The sequence below is a fragment of the Plecotus auritus genome (genome assembly GCF_963455305.1).
Source record: "Plecotus auritus genome assembly, chromosome: 3".
Taxonomy (NCBI): domain Eukaryota; kingdom Metazoa; phylum Chordata; class Mammalia; order Chiroptera; family Vespertilionidae; genus Plecotus; species Plecotus auritus.
Window position 1 is genome coordinate 189,947,408 of NC_137772.1, and position 25,190 is coordinate 189,972,597.

Consider the following 25,190-nt stretch of genomic DNA (forward strand, 5'->3'; position numbering starts at 1 on the left):
TTCCAAATCTCACACAGATCAGAGTGACCACTAGTACCTGGAATTGAGATGTTTCCCAGAATGCAAAGCTATTTGTACTAAAATTGGGACAGTTCCATGAAAATTGATATGGTTGATCACTCTAGCACAGGTGTTGCTGGGTGGGATATATTGGAAAGATATTTGGGTATCTGAAATTTAAGGGCAGGAAATACAGACTGGCTTCTTAAGAATCAAGAACAAGAAATGGGATATCCATCAGGAGTCACACAGCCATTCTTTCTTTCTCTATCTTATCTGTATACTTTAGTTCTCTCTGTGAATATATATTGTGTTCTCCCTTTCCCACCTTTCAACCTCCCCCCACCCCAGATTAGGTTACATTTTTACCCTTAATAAGAAGGTACAAGGATATAACTTTGTGGAATTTAAGCGTCCATATCCTTATAAATATTATCTTCAAGGATTTCAAGCAAGAGTAAGTTCTAATGTGTTTCTAGGAATGTTGTTCCAATGACTAGAATCCTAAAATACTCATATTGACTCAGAATTCATAGTGCACAATCTGAAATTGTCCCTCAGTTATCATATTGTTTATTAATTAAATGGTTGAGAAAAGGCTACATAAGATTATGATAGTAACTTTTTCCTGATCAGTGAATTTTTTTTAAAATATATTTTATTGATTTTTATACAGAGAGGAAGGGAGAGGGATAGAGAGTTAGAAACATCGATGAGAGAGAAACATCGATCAGCTGCCTCTTGCACGCCCCCTACTGGGGATGTGCCCGCAACCAAGGTACATGCCCTTGACCGGAATCGAACCTGGGACCCTTGAGTCCGCAGGCCGACGCTCTATCCACTGAGCCAAACCGGTTTCGGCGTGATCAGTGAATTTTTAAATGTCCTTAAGTGGAAACAACTTTGTCATCTCAGAGCATATTCTAACCCTTTATTACAGTTCTCTTGAATATTTTAATATTAGACTAAACTCAGCCTAGAACAATTATTTTATTAATTGGAACATTTATCTTAAAACATTAGCCTCAAATATCACTGTTTGGGCTAAACCTATAGTTATTTCAATGACATATATCTCAAGAATTTGTTTGCATATCTGAAATTCTCACTATGAGAAGGATTCTCTAAGTGGTTAGTTGAGTTTAATTAAAACATAGTGTGTTCCATGTTAGTAAAGTTACCCTCAAAATTACAAACAGAACAAATCAATTTATTAGCTCATTGTGTGCTAGCTACTGCTCTAAGGCAATTAAGTAATTCAAATTTAAATTTTCTGTAATGAGCTATTAACAGAACCACAAAAAAATTTTAATCCTAGCTAATAAAGAGGTAATATGCTAATTGACCATCACGCCCTCACAAATTGTGGCACCCACAGCCAATAAAGAGGGAATATGCTAATTGACTGCCACGCCCTCACAAGATGGTGGTGTCCACAGCCACAAGATGGCAGCGCCCAGTCCCCTCAGCCCCACCTCATCCAGCTGGAGTCCCCCAGTCCTCTCAGCCCCGCCTCATCCAGCCAGAGTTCCCCAGTCTGCTCAGCTCCGCAGGGGAAGGCAGTTGGGGGTGATTGGGCCTGCAGGGGAGGGCAGTTGGGGACAATCATGCCAGCAGGGAGCAGTTAGGCATCAATTAGGCTGGCAGGGGAGTGGTTAGGGGGCTATCAGGCTGGCAGGCAGAGTGGTTAGGGGCAATCAGGCAGGCAGGCAGGTGAGTGGTTAGGAGTCAGCAGTCTGGGATTGTGAGAGGAAATGTCCGACTGACGGTTTAGGCCTGATCCCTACAGGATCGGGCCTAAACCGGCAGTCAGACATCCCCCAAGGTGTCCCAGATTGGAGATGGTGCAGGCTGGGCTGAGGGACACCCCCCCCCATGCACAAATTTTGTGCACTGGGCCTCTAGTTAAGTTATAATTGAACATATTCCACTACCATTGTTTTACAAAGTAACAACACTTCAACCAGTTAACTTGGTGAATTCTAAATGGATTTTATTCATTGGTTGGATGAAATTGTTAAGTTTCCCCTAAAAGTTTAATGATTTTGTCCTGAAGAACCTGAAGTGCTTTATTACCTATAACATTTTTATTAATTCCTATTGTTTCTTATGATATTCCTTCCCTGATTTGAGTACTGACCCTTTCCACTGATTATATCTTAAAGTTTTCCTACAAATTTCTTATTGGACTAACTCAGCTCACATGTAGATTATTATAGCATTACCCTTCTAATATAGTGCTTATTTTATACATGTTCCATATTTATTACATTACTACCAATGCATAGTTTAAAAAGTCCAATTGTTCTCTGTGCCTTATGAAAACAAGCAAAAAGTAGTCTCCTTTCCCACCCCTGCTCACCACAAAAACCACTTAAGTTATTTTAGCTGTTCCCTTGCATTTATATGCTTAAGGATATATAACATGATAAGGCTATTATCTCTTAATTTTTTAAAAAGAAATTTTAGTTTTACTTGTTATACTCTAAATTCCTATTGTGTACTATAAGGATTTAGAAGTCTTAAATCTTGCTTTCTACTTTATTCTCCACACAAATCTCCTCCTCCCTCTTATTTATTCAGTGTAGCTATGATTTGTGTTTCAATCAATATATCAGATAGTTTTATGAAGATTATGTAAATATTATATTGAGATGAGCCATGTGAAATACTCTGTGTGTATATATAATACTCAGTAGGTCCTCAGGTTACATCGGAGATCCATTCCTACGGCACGACGTAACACGATTTTCACCGTAAGTCAGAACCCACCTACGTAAGCACCTATGTCACTCACATGGAGCACATACACAGCAGTAATGAAGTGAAAGAGTAAAAAAAAATTTAAAAGAAAGATAATAATTCCTGACCTTTACTTGTGATAAATAGATAATAAAATCATAAAGCACATATATACATACATTGAAATGACAGAACTTTTGTGTGTTTTTTTTATAAATAAACTAGAGGCCCGGTGCATGAAAATTCATGCACTCGGAGAGGGGGTCTCCTCAGCCTGGCCTGCACCCTCTCAAAGTCCAGGACCCTTTGGGGAATATCCACCTGCTGGCTTAGGCCCTCTCCCTACTCCCCAGGGAGTGGGCCTAAGCTGCAGTTGGACATCCTTAGCGCTGCTGAGGAGATGGGAGAGGGTCCTGCCACCGCTGCTGCACTTGCAGCTGTCAGCCTGGCTTGTGGCTGTGCAGAGCTCCCCCTGTGGGAGTGCACTGACCACCAGGGGGCAGCTCCTGCGTTGAGCATCTGCTCCCTGGTGGTCAGTGCCCATCATAGCAACTGGTCATTCCTGGTCTTTCCCCTGTTAGGGTCAATTTGCATATTACCCTTTTATTATATAGGATGGGAGATGTCGATGTAACCACAAAACGACATACGTCGAGTCCAACGTAACCCGAGGACTGCCTGTACATATATATATATATATATATATATATATATATATATATATATATATATTTAAGTTTCTTATCCTGAAGTTAGGAGTTAATAGTTGCCTATGATTGTTCTTTATTCACTTTTTTAACCTCTCCTACCTACCTATGTTGAATTGCTCTGTTAATTTTACGAATCTGGGACTTGTTTTCCAGAATTCATTTTTCCACATTGTTCCAGATTAGAGTCAGCTAAAAGAGAAACTTGTGCAGGATCTGAAATGTGGAGATGAAACACTGAGAACTAGTTTTCATTATGGACAGAATTATGACAGACAAACAGAGGTGCCTGGTAGGTTCATGTTGGGTTTGCTTTCTTCTGCTCCTCATCCAGTTCTTTTAGATTGCTGGATCTTCTGACCAATAGTGACATCAGGCCCATCATCAGATGAGGTATCTACATAGAATAACTTCCCTTAGATCTCTCCACAACCTCCCTTCTTAAGGACCCACTTCAGTGGCTGGATGTACTTGGTTTCTCAGATTTTCCTACAAGCTCCAACTTGCCCACCTGTACCATGACTTTAGGAGGGCTGGCTAGTCACTTAATTCTCTGATTCTTCTATTGACCCATCTAGACCTAACACTCCCAGATTGTCCTACAATGTGTATGGCTTAATTCCAATACAATAATGCACCACATAATGGTGTTTTGGTCAACAGACCACATATACCACAGTGGTCTCATAAAATTATAATGGAGCTGAAAAATTCCCATTCCCTAATGACATCATAGCTGTTGTAAGGTCATAGTGCAACTCACATGTTTGTGGGGATGCTGGTACAAACAAATCTACTGCTCTGCTAGTCATTTAAAAGCATACATAATATTTTTTCCTTAGAGATTCTCTTTTGGATCCCTTTGTCTTGATCTATGTGGACCAGTCACACAGAAGTTCTGATGTACTTATATCTGGAATTCCCCTTCACCTTTATCCTGGGAATTCCTTTCATGCCTGACAGATAATGAGGTTTTCTGTTCCCCAGATTCCATATTTCTCTGTCTTGATTTGGGCCTTTGTCTTGTTGAAGCAATACCTGGAGTAGCTTCCTGAGAAAGATGCATGGAGATACAAATATTCTTATACCTGCATCAATTCTACATATTTTAAATCAGACCTTTTTTTTTTCATCTCCATGCCTTTTTGTTCTATTTTTATGAAATTTTCTCAAATTTATGTTTCAAACTTCAATTTTTTTTCTCTTTTGTGCTTTAAATTTCTACGATTTGTTCTTCCCTAAATCTTGGTCTTGTATGGTGTCCTACTCCTATGTTTTTGTGTAATAACTACCCTTTTCACTATAAAGGCCAATAAATTTAAAAACTATTCTGCTTCATGAACTATGCCTTTTCTTCTGCTAGTTTCTTTTAGTTTCTGTCGTGTTAGAATAAAGCACCAAGAAGCTGAGTGGATGCTCTGGGCTTAAGAACAGAGCATATCTGTAAGTAAGGTTCCCTGTATGGTAATTGGGCAAGGACAGCATTTTGTGACTTTCCTTTTGTTTATTGATTGTTCTGTTGTTATTTTTTTTAATTTGCTTTGTTTTCAGAGACTCATATATAGATTTGAGATGTCAGATTTATATTCTGAGTGATTTCACTTATTTCAGGGAATATTTACTCATTTTCTTATTGATGAGTGCTTCCAAATCCTTTTCAAAAACTTCAGATACTAGTCAATAAAAAAGCCATATTCCACTTGTATGTTATACTCAAGATAAAACAGATAATTTGATATGTTATTGGGGGGAAATTAATTGGAACGTAAGCAACACATGAAATAAAAATATCTGAAAAGAAAAATACTGAATCTTGACTGAGAACATAAACAAAATAGTACTTTTTAAAGGAAAAAATGATGACTCTTCTCTCATTTAATAATTCCACTAAAATATATTGTAAAAAGGCCTCAGAATCCATCTTTCTGAAAATCAACAGAATCTGTGTGTTCTGACGCAGATATTATGACAGAGTTTCTTTGCATATTTAATTTTTCATTTTGAACACTAAAAAGCTAACTTTTTATTTCTGGTTGGAATTAAAGTCTAGAAATCTCCTTTAAGAGAAAAAGTTTATGAAATTCAGTGTTTGTAGAAAACTTCAAAATGACATGTTCTTTTGTGGATTTAGTTTAAAATTAGCAAGAGTGGCAATATCTAATAAATAATAATTTTATTTCTTTCTAAAACGTACTCGTTATTACCACTGCTTGAAATTTTACATATACTATTTTATATTTTCCAGATGTTTTAGGTAATCCTTATTAATTTTTTATGTAGTGAATAGTTAATGAATACTGTGTGCCAGACAAAGTCCTAGGCACTGGGTTCACAAAATGAGCAAAATACAATCTCCTCCTTATCCTTGAGGCCCCTATAATTTGATAAAAGAGACATTCAAGTTCAAAGTCATCACAATTTGTTACACTACAGCATGATACATGCTAAAATACAGGCTGATTAAACGGTGCTTATAGTGCATGAATGGGGAAACACAAGTCTTGGGGTCAAAAATGCTGGTCAGAGAAAACTGAAATCAAAGGAAGTAGACAAATCTAAAAGATGAAAGGAGGGGAATCAGCAGAGTTTCCCAAGATGAAACAGCCTTGCAGAGCCCCAATGCTGAGAGGGAGCACTAATATTTGGAGAACTAATTGGTTCTAGTAAAATGTAGAAGGTGGTGGTGATGATGTGGCTTTGAAGATAAGCTAAAGACACAACACAAAGCCTCTAATAAATCATCTGAAGGATTTGGGTGTTTTGAGCAGGGAAATAACTTGATCAGATTTGGCTTTTTTATTGTTCTGGAGGCAGGATTGAAGGTGAGTCAGACTAGAGGCAGGGAGAGCAGTTAGATGATAACTGCCAGAATCTAGGAGAGATGAGATGATGACCTAAATTAATTTAATATCAGTGAGAATGGTGAAAAGTGGCCTTCACCTAGAGTAAGAAAGATGACTAGAACTTGGTGATTGATTTAATATAGAGAGTGGATTATTCAAAGACGTAAAGGTTGACAAGAAAGCTCTGGCTTTTGTATGTGGGTAAGTGGGGAAGAAGAAATAATGAGCAAACTTAGATATCGATGGGACATCTGAGTGTAAGTGTCCAAGTCAGCATTTGGTCATGTTGGTCTAGAAATCAGAAAGTGATCCATACCACAGAAATCATTTGGGAACTTCTAGAAAGTAGATAGTATCACCTATAGTGAACAAATAGAGTTGAGAAGAGAACAATTGTGTGAAATAGATTGTTGTTACACATGTGACAAATTTACTCCACAGAAGAGAACACCATCAGAGACAAACTTGGCCTAAGAGAAATTAGCAAACTATCCAGTTCATAATTTATATATCCTGCATTTCTGACCCATTGATTCATTCACAGAAAGGGCTGATGTTAACAACTGCAAGTCAACAAAGCTGAGAGAATCTCTCTCAAGGCAAATTCAGGAAAAAAGAAAAAACCTTCCCAAAACATATGAGAAAACTCTTAAAAACAGTTTTGCCACAGCTTGGAGTAGCATTTCTTAACTGAGAGATAAAGAAAATATTTCATATTAATAAAATCATTTGTTCATCAGGTGCCAAGTGAACGCTTGCATATAAAGATTGTATATATCCAATCTTTATGTACATAAAGATTGAGAGCACAGCAAAGAAATAAAGTTTAAGGAATAACACAATGTGTCAATTATTGAACAAAGTATTTTTGAGGTGTTTGTCCTTCACTCAAATGGAGATTTCAGCAGAGATTGGGAAATCTGAGTTGGATTTCTGTAGGGCAGGGGTCAGGAACGTCCAGCCCCTGGGCTGTATAAGGCCCCCAAAATCACTTGGTCTGGCCCTGCCAAGGCATTAGGATGAGTTATAAATGTTTAATCAAATATAGCAGGCTAATTTTTAAGTTGATAATTTTGTATGACCCGCAATTAATGTTATAAATATCCAAATGGCCCTTGACAGAAAAAAAGTTCTCCACCCCAGCTGTAGGGAAATCAATGCCAGAAACTTAGATTGGGAAGTCATCAGTGTTAAAAGTGATTGTAAAGAAAGTTAGAAAAAAATGAACTTACCATAGAACCTGAACAGAAAGACATCGTCTGTTCAGTCCACATCATTCAGCAGGAAAGATGTTTTTAGTATCTTTTAAAGGTTGAGTCAAGACAAGAAAAATGTAGGTAACTGGCTCAATAAATAATAAGTGGTGAAAGATGAGGTTGAACTCTATGTTCCTGCCTATAAATTTTGCTATTTCCACCAACAGCAATAAATAATAATTCTTACAATATAGTTTGGTAAACTATAGGCCATGTGAGCAACTAAAATGCAGAAACAACTAATAGTAATAGAAATGCTCAATTGGTCAGTCCGTATTTCTATGACTTTCATTCAATTGTTATTTTTTAAAAGCACACACACAAAGAAGAAAAAGAAAAGAAAAAGAAAGAATGAAATGAAGAGAAAAAGGAAATCCAATTTCTAGAAACCTTTAGGTAGAATCACTTGTTGAATCAACTTCAACAAAAAGAAAATTGTCTCTTTGGAAAGAGAAAGCTCAGAGACACACAAGTTGGGGCTCATTATCAAGAAAATGATCTCTAAATCATGTCTTTCATTATGAAGAGGGAAGTTCCATGAAGACAAACATTTCAGAAATCCAGCCAGCAGCATTTAAGCAATTTTTTTTTAGGAGTTGAAATTTTATTATAACAAACTAAAGAGTTCCATTCAATTCAATATCATGAGTGTTCCTGTATGTATTTAGATCTAAAATAAAAATAAGTTTAAAAAATTAGAAAGATAGAGCCAAAATATTCACTATTTGGATACAATTTAAGTAAAATAGGCAGTAAATTTTCTGTTATATTAACCATTATAATTTATTTTTTAATATGCTTACAGGCAGTCCTCGGGTTACGTCGGAGATCCATTCCAATGGCGCAAGGTAACGTGATTTTCGCCGTAAGTCGGAACCCACCTACATAAGCACCCATGTCACTCACATGGAGCACATGCACAGCAGTAATGAAGTGAAACAGTAAACAAAATTTAAAAGAAATATAACAATTCCTGACCTTTACTTGTGGTAAATAAATAATAAAAAACATAAAGCACATATGTACATATGTCGAAATAAGGGAACTTTTTTTTTCTTTTTTATAAATACTGTAAATGGGAGATGGTGACATAACCACGAAACAACATACGTCGAGTCCTACATAACCCGAGGACTGCCTATATTTATTTATTTATATCAGAGGGAGGAAGGGAGAGGTAGAGAGAGATAGAAACATCGATGAGAGAGAAACATTGATTGGCTGCCTCCTGCATGCCCCCTACTTGGGGTCAAGCAGGCAACCCAGGCATGTGCCCTGACTGAGAATGGAATCAGTGGCCTCCTAGTGCATAGGTGCTCAACACTGAGCCCACACCTGCCAGGCCATTATAATTCTTATTGGTTATTGCTAGTATATAAGTTGATTTATTTTTGTAAGCTAATTACCTTGCTAAACTCTTTTAGTTCGTTTTTCAGTTAATTCTCATGGATCTTCTAAGCTTAATCTCACATATAATCAGGATTATACAAATTCAAACAATAAGGTGGATGTTTTACCATTACTAGCAAATTAGCAAACTTTAACAAGTTTGATAATATCAAATGTTGGCAAGAATTTGTATCATCTGTTGAAAGAAACTAAAACTCCAAGAAACAGAATTATGAAATTTGTTCAGGATTTGCTAGGCATCATGGTGAGAGAGTAAATCGGTATGGCCACTCAGGAAGGCAAATTAACAATTCAGTAGTATCTACTGAAAGCCAGATGAGCATGCCCTGTGATTCAGAAATTACACTTGGTTTGTTCCTTTGCTGGGTGTACCTAAGGTGATCTGTATAAAGAGGTTAATTTCAGCATGTTGACACTAGTATAAAATCAAAACAATGTTAAGTGTCCATTTTATGGGAGCATTTAAATAAACTTTGATCTTTTGCTCTGCATCAATCATTTAAAAATGCCATGGGCCTAAATGTATTAGCATGTATATAAGTCTAAGTACATTATTGAGAGTTAGAAGGTAGAAGTGAGGTGGAGGCCACACTTCTACTCCTTCTGCCTGTAAGCATGGTGACACAGTATTTGCTTCTCTGCCCAGTGCGCAGTCATCAGCCTTCATGGACCTTAGAAGAAGAACATGGGCCGTCTGATTTGCTGGCATGAACCATGGTTGCAGCAGTGAAGTCCTAGAGCAACAGTTGTGGCAGCAGTTTCCTGATACCCCAGTTCATTAATCACGGCAGAGGTAACAGCCCCTTGGCAGGCAAATAGTGCACTATTCTGGGAGTCCTTCCTAGAAGCCGAGCCTAAAAACTGCTTTTCTAGATTATCTAATTATTTTGGAAGGATCCAATTTCCTGTATTATATCCTCCCACCCCCCCCCACCCCTGAAACTAGCTAGAGAGATTTCTGTTATTTGAAAATAAACCTTGGCAGATGCAGTATTTGGTACCAGAACTGGCTGTGGGCAGGAGATTTTAAGGTTGAAAATCTGAGATTTTTATGTCTCTGCTGGTTAGTTTTGAGCAGTGACGATCTGGATAGCATTAAATGACAGGCTATTGATAATCTAAGGAAACACAGTATTACCTGTGTTCACCTGGAATAAAATTTGCATAATACATATGGCACATGAAAGACAAGGATTGTGGGAAGGGTTGAAGCTTCCACAAATCCCAAGGAACATTTTTTTTTTTTCAGTTACAGAATTAGGGTTTTCAGTCCTGAGTCCTGAGAATAAGCAGAGAATTAGGAAGTTTAATATGACTGTCCTGACAAATCCATCCCTAATGGCCACAGGGCTGATGTAGTCAAAACTCAGAGGCAGAGACAAACCTTGAAATACCTAAGCTACAATGAAATTTTAATTTTCTACCTCAGTCAAGCTCTCATTTGAAGGCTGTGAAAGTTAGGACATTGAGAACCAATGAGATCCCGAGAAGTAGAATTACAAAATTTTATCAGATATGGAAGACAGAGAGCATCTCCAATCCCTAAGTCCTAACTCTGCCAAATGAAATGGATCCTTCCCAGCTAGAAGACACCTACTGATCTGCCTGGAGATAGTTATTCCTAAGGGAATGTAGCTTCTCTCAGAGCCTAATCTCCCTGCCTATCACAGCCTCTACACCCAAACTGAGTCAGATGCTAGCATTCCTCAGAAGACCAATTTGAAAATCAAAGGCGGGGTAGGGGAGGGGTGGGGGAAGGTGGAGGAAGGGGTCAGGCCCTAAAGGAAATGTAAGGATTTGCTCACTTATATCAGAAGAAAAACTAAAGAATATGGTGCAGAAATGTCTAAGGATTTAGAGAAAGAGTGGAAAGATACAATTTTGTTTCTGACTGAATGTATCAGCACACACTCACGGGATTCTCAAATCTGTGGGCTAACTGAAGAAGCCAGGAGTGTCACTGTTTGTACAGATGATTTATTAAAACCTAGCCTTGATGGCAATTATATGCTTTACATGTTACCCCATTTATTCTCAATGATCGTATAAGGTAAGTACTAGTATCAACCAGAGGAGATAGGACTTTACTATTATCCAGAAAGAACACACCAATTCTACTGAGGTTTTTTACCCACAGCACACCTTCCTATAGAAACACTATATTACAGGCATTAGTAAAAGCTAATAATGCTGTTTCACCTCTTAAGTAAAGTCACCAAAATGAAAGTAAACAAACAACAAAAAGGAAAACAATAATGAGAAAGGCTTCTAATGGAAGCAAAAATAATTTAAAGGGGAACAAATATGAAGAATAGGGACCAAGCCTGGCCGGCGTGGCTCAGTGGTTGAGCACTGACCTATGAACCAGGAGGTCACAATTGGGATTCCTGGTAAGGGCACATGCCCAGGTTGTGGGCTCGATCCCCAGTGTGGGGCGTGCAGGAGGCAGCTGATCAATGGTTCTCTCTCATAATTGATGTTTCTATCTCTTCCTTCCTCTCTGAAATCAATAAAAAATATATTTAAAAAAGGTATATAAGCACACTGATGGACACAAGACACTGGGGGGTGGGATGAGGGCATGCGACAAGGAGTAGGGGAGGCTGGGGAAGGTCAATGGGGGAAAAAAAGGAGATATATGTACTAATATATGTAATATTTTAAACAATAAAAAAAAAATAGGGGCCAAAATCATAGGAAGATATAAATCCTATATAATAAAGATGTAATATGCAAATTGACCATCAATCCAACACACAAGATGGCCATCCCCATGTGGTCAAAGATGGCTGCCACAAGATGGCCAGCAGGGGAGGGCAGTTGGGAGGGACCAGGCCTGCAGAAGAGGACAGTTGGGGAGGAGGAGACCAGGCCTGCAGGGGAGGGCAGTTAAGGGTAACCAGGCTAGCAAGGGAGGGCAGTTAGGGGTGACCGGGCCAGCAGGGGAGGGCAGTTGGGGGCAACCAGGACTGCAGGGGAGGGCAGTTAGGGGCAATCAGGCTGGCAAGGGAGGCAGTTAGGGGTGACCGGGCCAGCAGGGGAGGGCAGTTGGGAGGGACCAGGCCTGCAGGGGAGGGCAGTTGTAGGGGACCTGGCCTGCAGGGGAGGGCAGTTAGGGGCAATTGGGCCAGCAGGGGAGCAGTTAGGCATCGATCATGCTGGCAGAGGAGTGGTTAGGGGGTGATCAGGCAGGCAGGCAGGTGAGCAGTTGAGAGCCAGCAGTCCTGGATTGTGAGAGGGATCCCAGATTGGAGAGGGTGCAGGCTGGGCTGAGGGACACCCCCCCCCCCCATGCACGAATTTTGTGCACCGGGCCTTTAGTAAGATAATAAAGGTAAAACACATGAATAAAAAACATTCTTAAATGCACTTTTCTTTAAAACAATAATGTGATTGAACTAATAATAATAATAATAACCATAATGCCACTGTATAAAGCAGAAACTTAGTCATTAGGCAGGAAAATGATAGTGCAATGTTCCTCACCCTTTCTTTTTGAGAGTAAATTGGAGTTTGCTATCTGTTAGAATTAAAAAATCATAGACTTATTAGAATAGGAAAGGTTCTCAAAGGTCATCTAACCAAACCTACATTTGATTTTGATAGTTTATACCCCAAAGTGTTATATGAAGAGGTTTCTAACTTGTTTTTACTAATCTGCTTTCATGTACTATCAAATAATGTGTGTGCCACTCAGGGAATTCTCAGAGACTGTAAGCAAATCAGTTCCATATAATCCTGGTCTTTGTGTCAGAGTCAAAATAATTGATGATATTTTTCAGATTAGGAATCTTGATGAGATGGATGTCATAATTTTAAGATAAAGAGATAATCTTGTCTTGATGTTGGGAGGACAGCAACCTAGCAATATGCTTTCTAGAGAATGTGAAGAATGGTATAAAATGTCTAAGAAAAAGCAGACATTTCATGGTTATGAAGACATTTGAACTATAGGCATTTCAGAGAAAGGAAGAACCATTTCTTTTGGCCAAGGAATAAATTGGCCAATTGTTTAAATCAGTGTCTGCTAACTTAGCCATATTGGTTTTTACTGGTTTCTCAGCAAAACAGATTCCAGATTAATTTTGACATGTTTATTATGTCTGGTAATGGAAGATTAATTGAGAAGATGTCACTTTTTTCCTTAAGACTGCTCATTTTGTTTAAATACTGGCTGGCATTTAGCATTACCTTATCACTCTCATCTTTCACTCTCCAGATCATGTCTCATTTCCACATAGTTTATGGTTCAATTAATTATAACTAACACATTGTCTGAAAACTGTTTCATGAAAATATGATTATATGGTGTCATAAAAAATTCTCTAAATTTGTCAAGAATATATTATTTAGCTGAAGAAATCCTGTATTTAGATACAAAGTCATGATTATTGTAAAACCATGATTAATGTAAACCATCAAATTGGACTCAGTCTTTCTCATAAAGATGTCAATCAAAAGACAAGATGATTAAAGAATAGTTTTGACCTCAAATGCAGAATAATGAGAAAGATGAGTGGTTGCACTGAGTAATGTATATTTTGGATCTATGTGTCCTTCTTTTCTAAAAATATGGAATAAAAATGCATTTGGAAAATTTTCTGAAGAAAAATAGATTTCAAAAATTATAATAGATACTATTAAAATTATGTTAAAATTTATATGAAAAGGATAGTTTTTGAAAACTAACTCAAGAAGAAAGATTAAACCCAGTAAGACAAAAACATTTAAAGAAAATAAAAGTTACCTTATCCCAAAGGAATCAGAACCAAATAACTTCAGAGATGACTTGGATCAAATTTTCAAGAAATGAGTAATTACCATATGTAGATTTATTTTAAAAAATAGAAACATTGGAAAAGCTATTTTCATTTTATAAGATTAAAATAAACTTTATGCCAAAGTCAGATAATTTCAGTCCAAGAAAAGGAAGTTATAGGCTAATTCATTTATGACTATAGATGTGAAGATATTGAATAGAATACTAAAGAACTGATTTTGGCAGTGCATAAAAAAATACATTTAAACCAAGTGAGGTTTATCCCAGGAATGCTATATTATAAAAGGGTAATATGCAAATCAACTGAACGGTGGAATGACCGGTCACTATGACGAGCACTGACCACCAGGGGGCAGATGCTCAATGCAGGAGCTGCCCAGCCTGCAGGCCCCAATTGCCAGATCAGGGCCTGCCGGCCAACCTCTCGGTCCCTTCTCCTGGCCAGTAGGTTCCGATTGCCCAATGGGGAATGGGGAACCAAGGATGGGTGGCAGTGGATGTGAGCGGTGCCAGGCCAAGGTCCCCACCCCACCGGTTCCCCCACACACAGAGGGCGACTGGTGGTAAGGGCCGGGGCCAGCAAACGGGTAGGAACAGCCAACCTCTCGGTTCCTCCCCCCCAGCCAGCCAGCAGGCTCCGATTGCCCAATGGCAAACAGGGAACCAGGGGTGGGGGGTGAGGCCAGGCCAAGGACCCCACCCTGCCAGTTGCCCCATGCACATAGGGTGACCAGCAGTGGGGGACAGGGCCAGCAAGTGGGCACTGGTGATTGGGGGGGCACAGGGCTGGCTGCCAGCAGCTGGGGAAGATGGTCCTGATCGCAGGCCAGGCCTAGGGACCGTACTGTGCACAAATTTCGTGTGCTGGGCCTCTAGTTCTTAGATAATTCAACATCACAATGTCTAATATTATTATTCACTAATAGATTGAAAGATATAAGACATAGGATCTCTCAATATATGCATTCATCAGTAAAAGAAAGAAAATACTCATTTAGGTAGACATTCATAATAAAAATATTTTACACACACACTGAAAGGAACTTCAGCTTCCTTCTTTCTTAATTTAAAGTGTTAGAACTTTAGAATTATTTCCACTATATAAAGAACAAGATATGCTATTCTGGCTTCTCTTCACCATTATGCTATATTTTAAAAAGACATAATTTAAAAGACAAGATTATTATTCTTTGCTGATAATATCTATATAGAAAACCCAATGGAATGTCCATAAAAAGTATTAAACTTATATGGTGATTTAGCATAATATCTAGATAAATTAGCAACATGTAAAAATAAATAACTATATATCAGAAATTACAATAGAAAATAAGGTAGAAAAATTTTGTATTAGCAACAAAAGTACAATATTCTTAGAAATAATTTTTTAAAAATATGCAAAACCTTTTGAAGAAATGTTCAAATAAAATTATTAAAGAACATATCAAGCTGAATAAATGGAGATCTATGCAATGGCCCTATATGATAAAACTTAAGGATATCAGTTTTCTCTCAAATTAATCTAGAATATTAATGCAAGTCTAGTACTAGTAAGTTGATGTTTTGTGTAAAACCTGACAAGATGATCCAAAAATTCATATGGAAAGGCATAGACAAGAATAATTGAAAACAGATATTTAAGAACAAATGTAAAAATATCTATTAGATATTAAAAACTATCATAGATATCTGGTAATTAAGATAGTAGCTAAAGGAAAAAGGATAGACAAATAGGCCAATACAACAGAAAATGGAGTTCCAAACAGACTTGTGCAAACATGAAAACTCAATTTTCACAAAGGCACAGTCATTATGAATGATGAGAGAGAGAGAGAGGGAGAGAGAGGGAGAGAGAGAGAGAGAGAGAGATTACTCAAAAATATTAAAAGTGGTGAAACATAGAAGAAAACCCTCAGATGACTCATACCATATACAAAAATTAGTTCTAGGCAGATTTCAGACAATATTAAAAGCAAACTTTAAAGTTTTAGAAAAATATTGAAGAATAAGAAGAAATTTTCTAAAGGGAAAACAGAAAACACCAATCATGAAGGAAAATCTAAATAAAGGACTAAATTAAAATTTAAAACTTTTTTTTTCAATAAAAGATATCATCAGAATAGTTAAAATAAATCATGGGTCAGAAAAAGCTACCCTGTAGCACATATATGTGTTAAAGGAACATTAGTCAATATAAATCCAAACACTATCTTATAAACTATTTTTTTAAGACAAACCACGCAATAGAGAATGAGCAAAGAATATGTACAAGCAGGTTACAGAAGAGAAAATCTAAATGACCAATAAACCTGTGTATGAAACTGTGTCCAACTAACTTGGATTATAATAAGAAAAAATCTCAGACCCTTCACAGGTCTTGACAACATCTCAATAGCTAATATAACAAGCACACAAAAATATCAGTAAAGGTACAAAAGATTTGAAGAAAACAATTAACCCACTTGACTTAAATACAGAATATTACATTCAACAACTGAACAAATAAATACAGAAAGTAGGTGTTATTTTAAAGCTTATTTGGTGCACTAGCCAGTTTGGCTCAGTGGATAGAGCATCAGCCTGAGGACTGAAGTGTCCTGGGTCCAATTCTGGTCAAGGGCACATACCTCAGTTGCAGGCTCAATCCCCGGCCCTGGTTGGGGCACCTGCAAAAGGCAACCAATTGATGTGTGTCTCTCTCATCAATGTTTCTGTCTCTCCCCACTCCATTCCACTCTCTCTAAAAATAAATAAATAAATAAAGTTGCTTAAAAATAAAAAATAGAGTTTATTTGGGGCTATTAAGCAAGTTTCAACAAATTTCAATATCAATACATTTCAAAGGATTGAAATTATAAAGGCTGTGTTCTCTTATTAATATGCAATTAAATTGAAATGGTTGGAAATTAGGAACATGCGTCTAAATAACCCCACATATTTAAAAAGAAATCACAAGGTAAATTAAAAACTATATAGAACTGAATGATAACAAAACCACAACATATTCATTTTTGTAGAATATAGCAAAAATAATGCTTTCAGTACAAATATTAGAAAAGAAGAAAGATTTAAAATCAATGACCTATACTTCTAATTCTAGAACCTAGGAAAGGGGGAGCAAATAAGTCAAAGAAAGTAGAGGATAAAAGTAATAAAAATAAGTGTTGAAATCAATAAAATAGAAAAATTAACAAAACCCTGGCTTTGGTTCTTGGAACAAATAGGTAGCACTGGTTAACACAGCAAGAGAGAGAGAAGACAAATGACTAATATGAGGGATAAAAGACATCTCAACAGATTTCATTCACATCAAAAGGATAAGAGGATGTTATAAACAACTTTATGCCAATAAACTTGACAACATAAATACAGTGCACAATTTCTTGAAAAATACAATTTACCAAAAAGTCGCCCAGAAAAAAAAAAGAAAATCTGTACAGTTCTAAATATATTAAATAAATCAAATCAATTATTTTTAAAAAGCTCATAAATACTTCAAGTGCAGATAATTTCACTGGTGCCTTCTTCTTACTAAAGAGGTAATAATATTAATCTTACATAAATCCATCCAAAGAATAGAAAAATTCTTAACAACTCCCAATTCACTTTATGAACCAGCAAAACCCCGATACAAAAACCTGGAAAGAACTTACAAGAAATAAAAATATGAGCTAATATTTCTTATTAATACAATATTTAATATTATTTATATAAAAAGGGTAATACATAAAACTAAGTGAGATTGATTTGAAAATTAACCAGTGTATTTCACCTCATAAGTGAACAAGGAAAATAAACCACATGATCACTTCAATGAATACAGAAAATATATTTGATAAAATTCAAAATCCATTTATTGTGTAAGAGAAAAATGCTCAATATGCTAGAAATAGCCAGGAATTTCCTTAACCTGTTAAAAGGTACCTGTGAAATAAAATCTAAATAGCCAGCATAACATGAAAAAATATGGACATTTTTCCCCTCTAAGAGTGGCAAAAAAAACAAGATATCCACAACTACCAGTTCTATTCAAAATTCAACATTGAAGTTTCCAATTTTAAAAAAACACACATAAATAGATCCAGAGACAAGTAGCACTGAACAGATCATCCAACCTCACTCAGAGAGAAGGCAGGGGAGTAGCGGGGTGGGGGGTGGGGAGGAAAATTAGAGATCAACCAAAGGACTTGTGTGCATGTATATTAGCATAACCAATGGACACAGACACTGGGACGGTGGGGGTTTGCCCTCGAGGGTGAGAGTGGTGGTGGGGGGTCAATCTGGAAAAAAGGAGACATGTAATACTTTAAACAATAAAAAAACATAAATATTTTAAAGAAAGAGAATGAAAAATAACTAGTAAAACATTATTCAGAGGTGATTTCATTGTACATATAGAAATTTCAAAGTAATTTACCAACTATTAGAAATAATTAGTGAATAAAGGAAGGTTGCTTTGTTTGCTCCAGAAAGGTAGGGCATAAGCCCTCCCAATTAATAGGTACAATAGTGAGCCTGATGACTTTCCAGATGCCTAGAGAATTTGAAAGAAATTGTAATATTCACAAAGGAGATTCCTAGGGAGAATGTGGAGGGTACAAGCAAGTTCAGGCAGGCTTGAGGGAAGTAGAGAGAGTGGGTTGGGTCTTTACAGTGTCTCCAGTTCCTAAGGTCCAGAGGGAGGCCTGGGGATTTGCCAGTTTGAATATCCCACAGGAGCAAAGGGAGGGGCTTGCTTGGGCTTTCTGACCAATTCTGCCCAGATATGGAGCAGAGGGAAGTAGGAAGAGAGGGCTTCGAAGAAGTCAGGAGACAACCATCAAAACATGGAGTCAGGTTCTATGATGTAACTCAAATCAATTGGATTTCTGTACGCCAGTACAAAAAAACAACAAACCAACCAACAAAAAAAAAACCTGAAAATGAAATTTAAAAGGAATGCCATTTACAAAAGCATAAAAACGCATCAAACACCTAAAATAAATCTAGTGAAAAAAGTTGAAAGAACTTTATACTATGAAAACTACTAGATAACTGAGGAAAATTAAAGAACTTAATACATAGAGAAATATGCTTTGTTAACTGACTGAAAGAGTCCTGGTCATTAAGATATGGATTCTCCCTGAACCAATCTAAAGATTTAATGAAATCCTAATAAAAAATCCAGCTGGCCTATCGTAGAGATTGGCAAAACTGCTGACGAGTATGCAGACTAAGCCTGAAGGCTGGTCATAATGGAAAGTACCATAAAGCTGAAATCACCTGATGAATTCATCCTACAATGGGAAACGGTTTCCAGAAGGGAACAATACTGTTGCTTGGAGATCTATAGCTTTATCTATAAACACTGCTGAAGAAGTTTTCTCATGCTTGCCTCTTGATTCTTTTCTCTTCTTCCATGGTGCCCAATCTCCTAGGTGACTGACATAGCAATACCTTTTAACATCAGTATGTAACTCTCCATAAACTCAGGGTGCAAATAAGGTCATTTTGAATTCCAACTAATAGCTCAACTTCCTCCCCCATCCCCAAACTTATTAACAGGAAAAGAGTCCTTCCTCCAAGACTCTTCCTCTTCCTAACCATTCCCAAATTGTCTAAGAACTTTGGGGCTCACGTTATGCAAATAATTCTCTTCCAAAAGCACTGCAAAGCAGGGAGGAAACTAGAGATCACATCACTATTGCCTGTGGCTGCCATGTGGTGCCTTCATTCACAAGTCGTCCTGCACTCAACATGCCCATTACAGCTGGGAGCCATGGGAAGATCCTCCCCCCCACCCCCACCGCCCACTCTTGGCTACAGAAGAGCCCATGAAGGGTGCTGTCTATTTACATTTATAGTCCAGTGCTCAACTACAATTCCCCAAGCACAATCACTATGTAGGACAATTCATTTGGAGAATCTTCCAGCCTCAGACATGGATTGTGCTAAAATCAGGCCTCTCTGTCAAATCTGTGTACCTGTGGGGTGAGTCTGAGTTACCCACCTAAATAAATACCTACCTAAGCCCCACTGTTGACCTACTACCTCCTTCCTTCACCCCTCCTTCCATTTCCTTGAACAAAAGCAATGTTTTAGGAAATGCCATGGAGAGTGTGAATCAGGAACCCACAGCAGTTAGATCAGCCTTGGGCAAACTACGGCCCGTGGGCCGGATCCGGCTGTTCTATCCGGTTCTCTTGCTCTCCCCTCCGCTCCTTTACTTGGAATTTATATTAGTTCACACAAACACTCCATCCATGCTTTTGTTCCGGCCCTCCAGTCCAGTTTAAGAACCCATTGTGGCCCTCGAGTCAAAAAGTTTGCCCACCCCTGAGTTAGATTCATCTGGGAGCTGGCAGAATAGGCAAAGTATCACCCCTGCCTGCTGACCTTCTGAATGAGAAACAAAGGTAAGAACCTAAGAATCTGTGTTTAACAAGATTTCAGGATGATTCTTATGCACAGTACAGTGTTACTCACACAGTTTTAAGGTGTTTTATATCTCTGCCTCTACTGAGAACAGATGTGTCAGTGTTTTTAAACAGATTACAGTTCTCACTTGTCTAAGAAGCCTTTCTGTTTCTCTCTCTTATTTAAATTAAGATTCTATTTCTTTAAGCCCCTATTTCTACTCTGTATAACTCCTTAATTATGTTATTAGTAGTTGGAAGATTTGGAAAGTGCAGCCATTTTCTGAAAGAAAGTCCTAGCCTTAGACAACACATACATACATGGATACCCAAGGAATAGTACAAAAGAAAAGTCACTTTTCACACAAGTCACCTATCCATCTGCACTGAGTCATGTGGGTATAAGTGATGGAAGCCAAGGCTCTTGATTGGACTGCCACACTGTCTCTATGCTATAATCCCCTGTCTTTTTGAAAATCCTTGTTCTTTCTGCCATACCCTGCCTCCTATTGTCATTCCATGTGCATTCAAAACTATAAATATACTAGAGGCCCAGTGCACGAAATTCGTGCATGGAGGGGGGGTGTCCCTAAGCCCAGCCTGCACCCTCTCCAATCTGGGACCCCTCAAGGGATGTCCGACTGCCCGTCCAGTGGGATCGGGCCTAAACGGGCAGTCAGACATCCCTCTCACAATCCAGGACTGCTGGCTTCCAACTGCTCGCCTGCCTGCCTTCCTGATTGTCCCTAACCATTTCTGCCTGCCAGCCTGATCACCCCCTACCACTCCCCTGCAAGCCTGATCAACACCTAACTGCTCCCCTGCCAGCCCGATTGCCCCTAACTTCCCTCCCTTGCCAGCCTGGTTGCCCCTAACAGCCCTCCCCTGCAGGCCTGGTCCCCCCCAACTGCCCTCTCCTGCTGGCTTGATCGTCCACAACTGCCCTCTCCTGCTGGTCATCTTGTGTCCACATGGGGGCAGCCATCTTTGACCACATGGGGGTGGCCATCTTGTGTGTTGGAGTGATAGTCAATTTGCATATTACCTCTTTATTAGATAGGATTGCATAATACAATCTTCCCCCCAAGGAATTCAGGAGTGCCCCATAAAACCAAAGCTGGCATTCCTACTTCTCTCCATATTCTGCTCTTGGCTATTAGAACATAGCATTTTGGACAGCAACATGCATTTTAAAAGAGTTGGGGAAGGGATATAAAGATGCTCAGTCTTTGAGAGTATAATATAAACAGGCCGTCTAAAAAACTGCAGGCTGTTAGGGATGCAGAGGGGTGAGGATGAGGAGAAGGGCACCAGAGCCCCCTTAGCTTGAACTGTAAATGCTCATGAAAGGGATGTTCCTACAACATTCTTGGGAATAGCCGCCTTCTCCGTGCATGGGGAAGCACACATTTCTTGAACAATGCATTCTTCTCCCTCACTCCCTTTTTTCTAATGCAATTTAGAACATGGAAAAGCCCCCAAATCCATGGCCAAATAAAGCCACTATGCATCCACATGAAGTTAAAAACAGATTTTCCTGGTTAGGTTACACTAATGCTTTAGTTTACAAAGCAAAAGGAAATTTTTCACAGACTTAAAAGGTTTGCCAAAATGTCCTCATTTTCCTACTTATCCCAGGTATTGAAGTCATATAAGTGGCCACTGCATTTCAGACACATCCATAAGTGAAGCCCCCAGTGCCCCCACCTCCAGCCCTCATCCTCCTCTGCTCTCCACCAGAAAGCTGGTAGGCAAATTACAAAGAAGAATGTGGTCTTTTCTGACAGTTTGGCTTGGGAGCCCCGAATATAAACTCACATCTCTGCTCCCAATGAATGATTTTATTCATTTTGTAGGTACTTATTTTATTTTATTCAAATATACTTTTTAAGACATGCAATACTCCAAAAGGAAGTGGAATAGGTCTCTTTCAGAAGGGAGAGACTTGCATGACAACCTCGACATGAAAAATATTAAAAATTATTCTGTCTAAATCTCCCATTTAAAACGGTATTCATTTGTGCATATTCCACCCCTAAAACATCAAGGTGTATGTGGGTGTGGGTATGTTTACAGTCATGTGGGCCTGGTTTGTTTAGGGAGAGGTTCCACTTCACCACTGCCACCCACTCTGTCTCAAAACCCAAGGTATTCTGAGGTGCCCCTGGGTTACCTGGAAGGGAATTCACCATACTTTAGTACCAGCACGTCTCTCTTCAAAATGTGGCTCGGGAGTCACTAAAGGAAACCACACAGTGTTAAGACCAAACATTCTTGAGTAAGCCTCAGTTATGGCAAGTTCAACAGCCAGGCTGTTGAGAGAGCAGTTACCGAAATTTTCCAAATAAATAAAGCAAACAAGTTACTTCAGGAAGAAGTTCACATCTATATGATTTATAATGCTGGGAGTTGGCCCATTGAGGCAGGAGGAACCCAGTGAACCAGCAGTAAACCAGAGGCCACCCAGGCTCACAGGGCAGCCTCCAAGGTTTTAGTTCCTGTTCAATCACCTACTGAATCCTTGCTAGGTGTTGCTCTGTTTGGGGGAGGTGATGGCGTCTTACAACATCCTGCAGGACTTACTGGCTTGAAATTTATCATTCAGCCTCTAAATGGGTTAATATTAATAGGGAAAAAAAATAGGGATCCTATTTAGAGGCTCCTGGCAGCAAGCAAATAGAGAAAAAAAATACTCCTCCAAAATCAATGTTTGCTTTGCTGAGGGCCTCCTTAGGTGTACATTGGAAACAATTCTGTCTGTCTCCCACGGTTAGGTCACCCTGCAGCCTCAGATGCCAGCCAGGAGGACTTAGCAGTCCAGAATCAACAGGTTGCTCATGTTGAGCAGTACCAGAACCCAGGGGCAAAAAGGAATGGAAAAAGTGGCACAGCGGCTTTGATGGATGAGGATGATAAAAGATGAGAAGTACCCTGGAGAGTCCCATCTCTCTTGACCCCCCACCCACTAACCTCAAACAGGACACCATCTTTAAGGATCATTTAATCCATTAGGGTGAAAACTACTGCTCTGTAACTGGTCTCCACGTCATTCTCAGGTACTTTCAAGTTACACACACACACACACACACGCACATACACACACACACACTACAATCTATGTATAGTATGTAGGAGGACATTATGCTTTGATGGAGATATTAAAGCATACTTAGAATTCTTGCCATCATACTCATATATCCCTCTTCTTGGTATATATTATACATGTGTAGAATTAGATAGTAAAGCACATAAAGGGCATACATTGTATTTAACTTAATTACCCAATATATGTTCTTAGACAGAGGCCTAAACTCCTGCAAATGGACTAGGAATGAATTAATAATATTCAATTGTTCAACCTCAGTATTTCATTCAGATTATGAGCTGTCTATTAAATTAAATATTTCAATAATTTACATATGTAGCTCAAAACAGTCAGTAAACTATATTGGTCTAATGCCATGATATAACTTTATAATCAGCAAATTACAATAGTAATTTATTTCCTGGTTATTGATATCAGGGCAATAACAGACACAGAGTTTCTACACTCTCAGTGTTCTGTTCTCGGTTCACCATTATATAATTTTTACACAGATGCTGTCTTTACACAAACTATATATAACCAAACTATAGGTTCTACCTCTAACTGAGCTAAAAATACAAGGATCCTATTTAGAGCCCCCTGCCAGAGAAATATTCAGTGAAACATTCTTTGAGTATGGCAAATATATATATATATATATATATATACATATATATATATATATATATCTTTGAGAATGTCATCTATATCTATATCTATATCATCTATATACATATACATGTACATATACATGTATATATATGTGCATTCATACATAAAACACTAGTTATGTATCATTCTTTTTATGACATTCTGATTACAGTAGGTCCTCGGGTTACGTCGGAGATCCGTTCCTACTGTGCAACATAATACGATTTTTGCCATAAGTCGGAACCCACCTACATAAGCACCTATGTCACTCACATGGAGCACATACACAGCAGTAATGAAGTTAAACAGTAAAAAATATTTAAAAGAAATATAACAATTCCTGACCTTTACTTGCGGTAAATAAATAATAAAAAACATAAAGCACGTATGTACATATGTCAAAATGATGGAACTTTTTTTTATATAAATAAATGGGAGATTGCAACATAACCAGAAAATGACGTATGTCAAGTCCGATGTAACCCAAGGACTGTCTGTACATGACATTCAACAGGCAGGGAGAAACAACATAGGCTACAAAGACGGAAGAAATTATTTTTTAAAATAGATAGAATTAATGATCATGAAGAAAAAAGTAAGATCAAATAATAAAGCAAAGAAATGGAAGCCATTCATGAGAAGGAAGTCTAAGTAGCAAAAAGATTTTAGAGTAGCCAAACACTCTTTAATGGCACAATACATAGGTCACAAAAAACTTGTTCAAATTTGAGTAAGAATGTGGAAAAACTAAAACAAAACACATCTCCTCAAAAGGGTATAAGTAATGAAAAAGTATTTATAGATAAAAAGATTGAGAAGCAAACATTGTGACAATGTTGAATATTTCATAAATTTAATGAACTAGTGATTGTAGGCCTCCTATTAAAACCTAGATTCTGCAATTGCAAAAAAAAAAAAAAAAAAAAAAAAAATGGAGGCAGGGGTAAAGGTCATGTAACAAAGAAAATGAGAGCAGTCCAAAGATAATTCAAGAATTCACGCAAGTGTGTGCATGATGGGTACAATCCACAGAGGAGGGCTCAAAACAAAAAAAGAGAATAAACAGAAGGTGCAGAAGCAAAGGAGGAGATGAAAGCAGATAAAAACTTTCTCATACAGAGACCATTTTCATTCTGTTTGAAATCTGGGTTACATGCCCCCATGAGTTTGCCTAATGTTGTCTGGAAGGCTTAGGTCTCCAACTCCAGCATCCAACCCACAGACACTGGTGATGAGTTGTGGTGAGAGAGGATCAGAGAGATAACCAAGGATGACCCTGGAAAAGAGTGCATCCAAGAGATTCCAGAGGCAACAGCAGAAG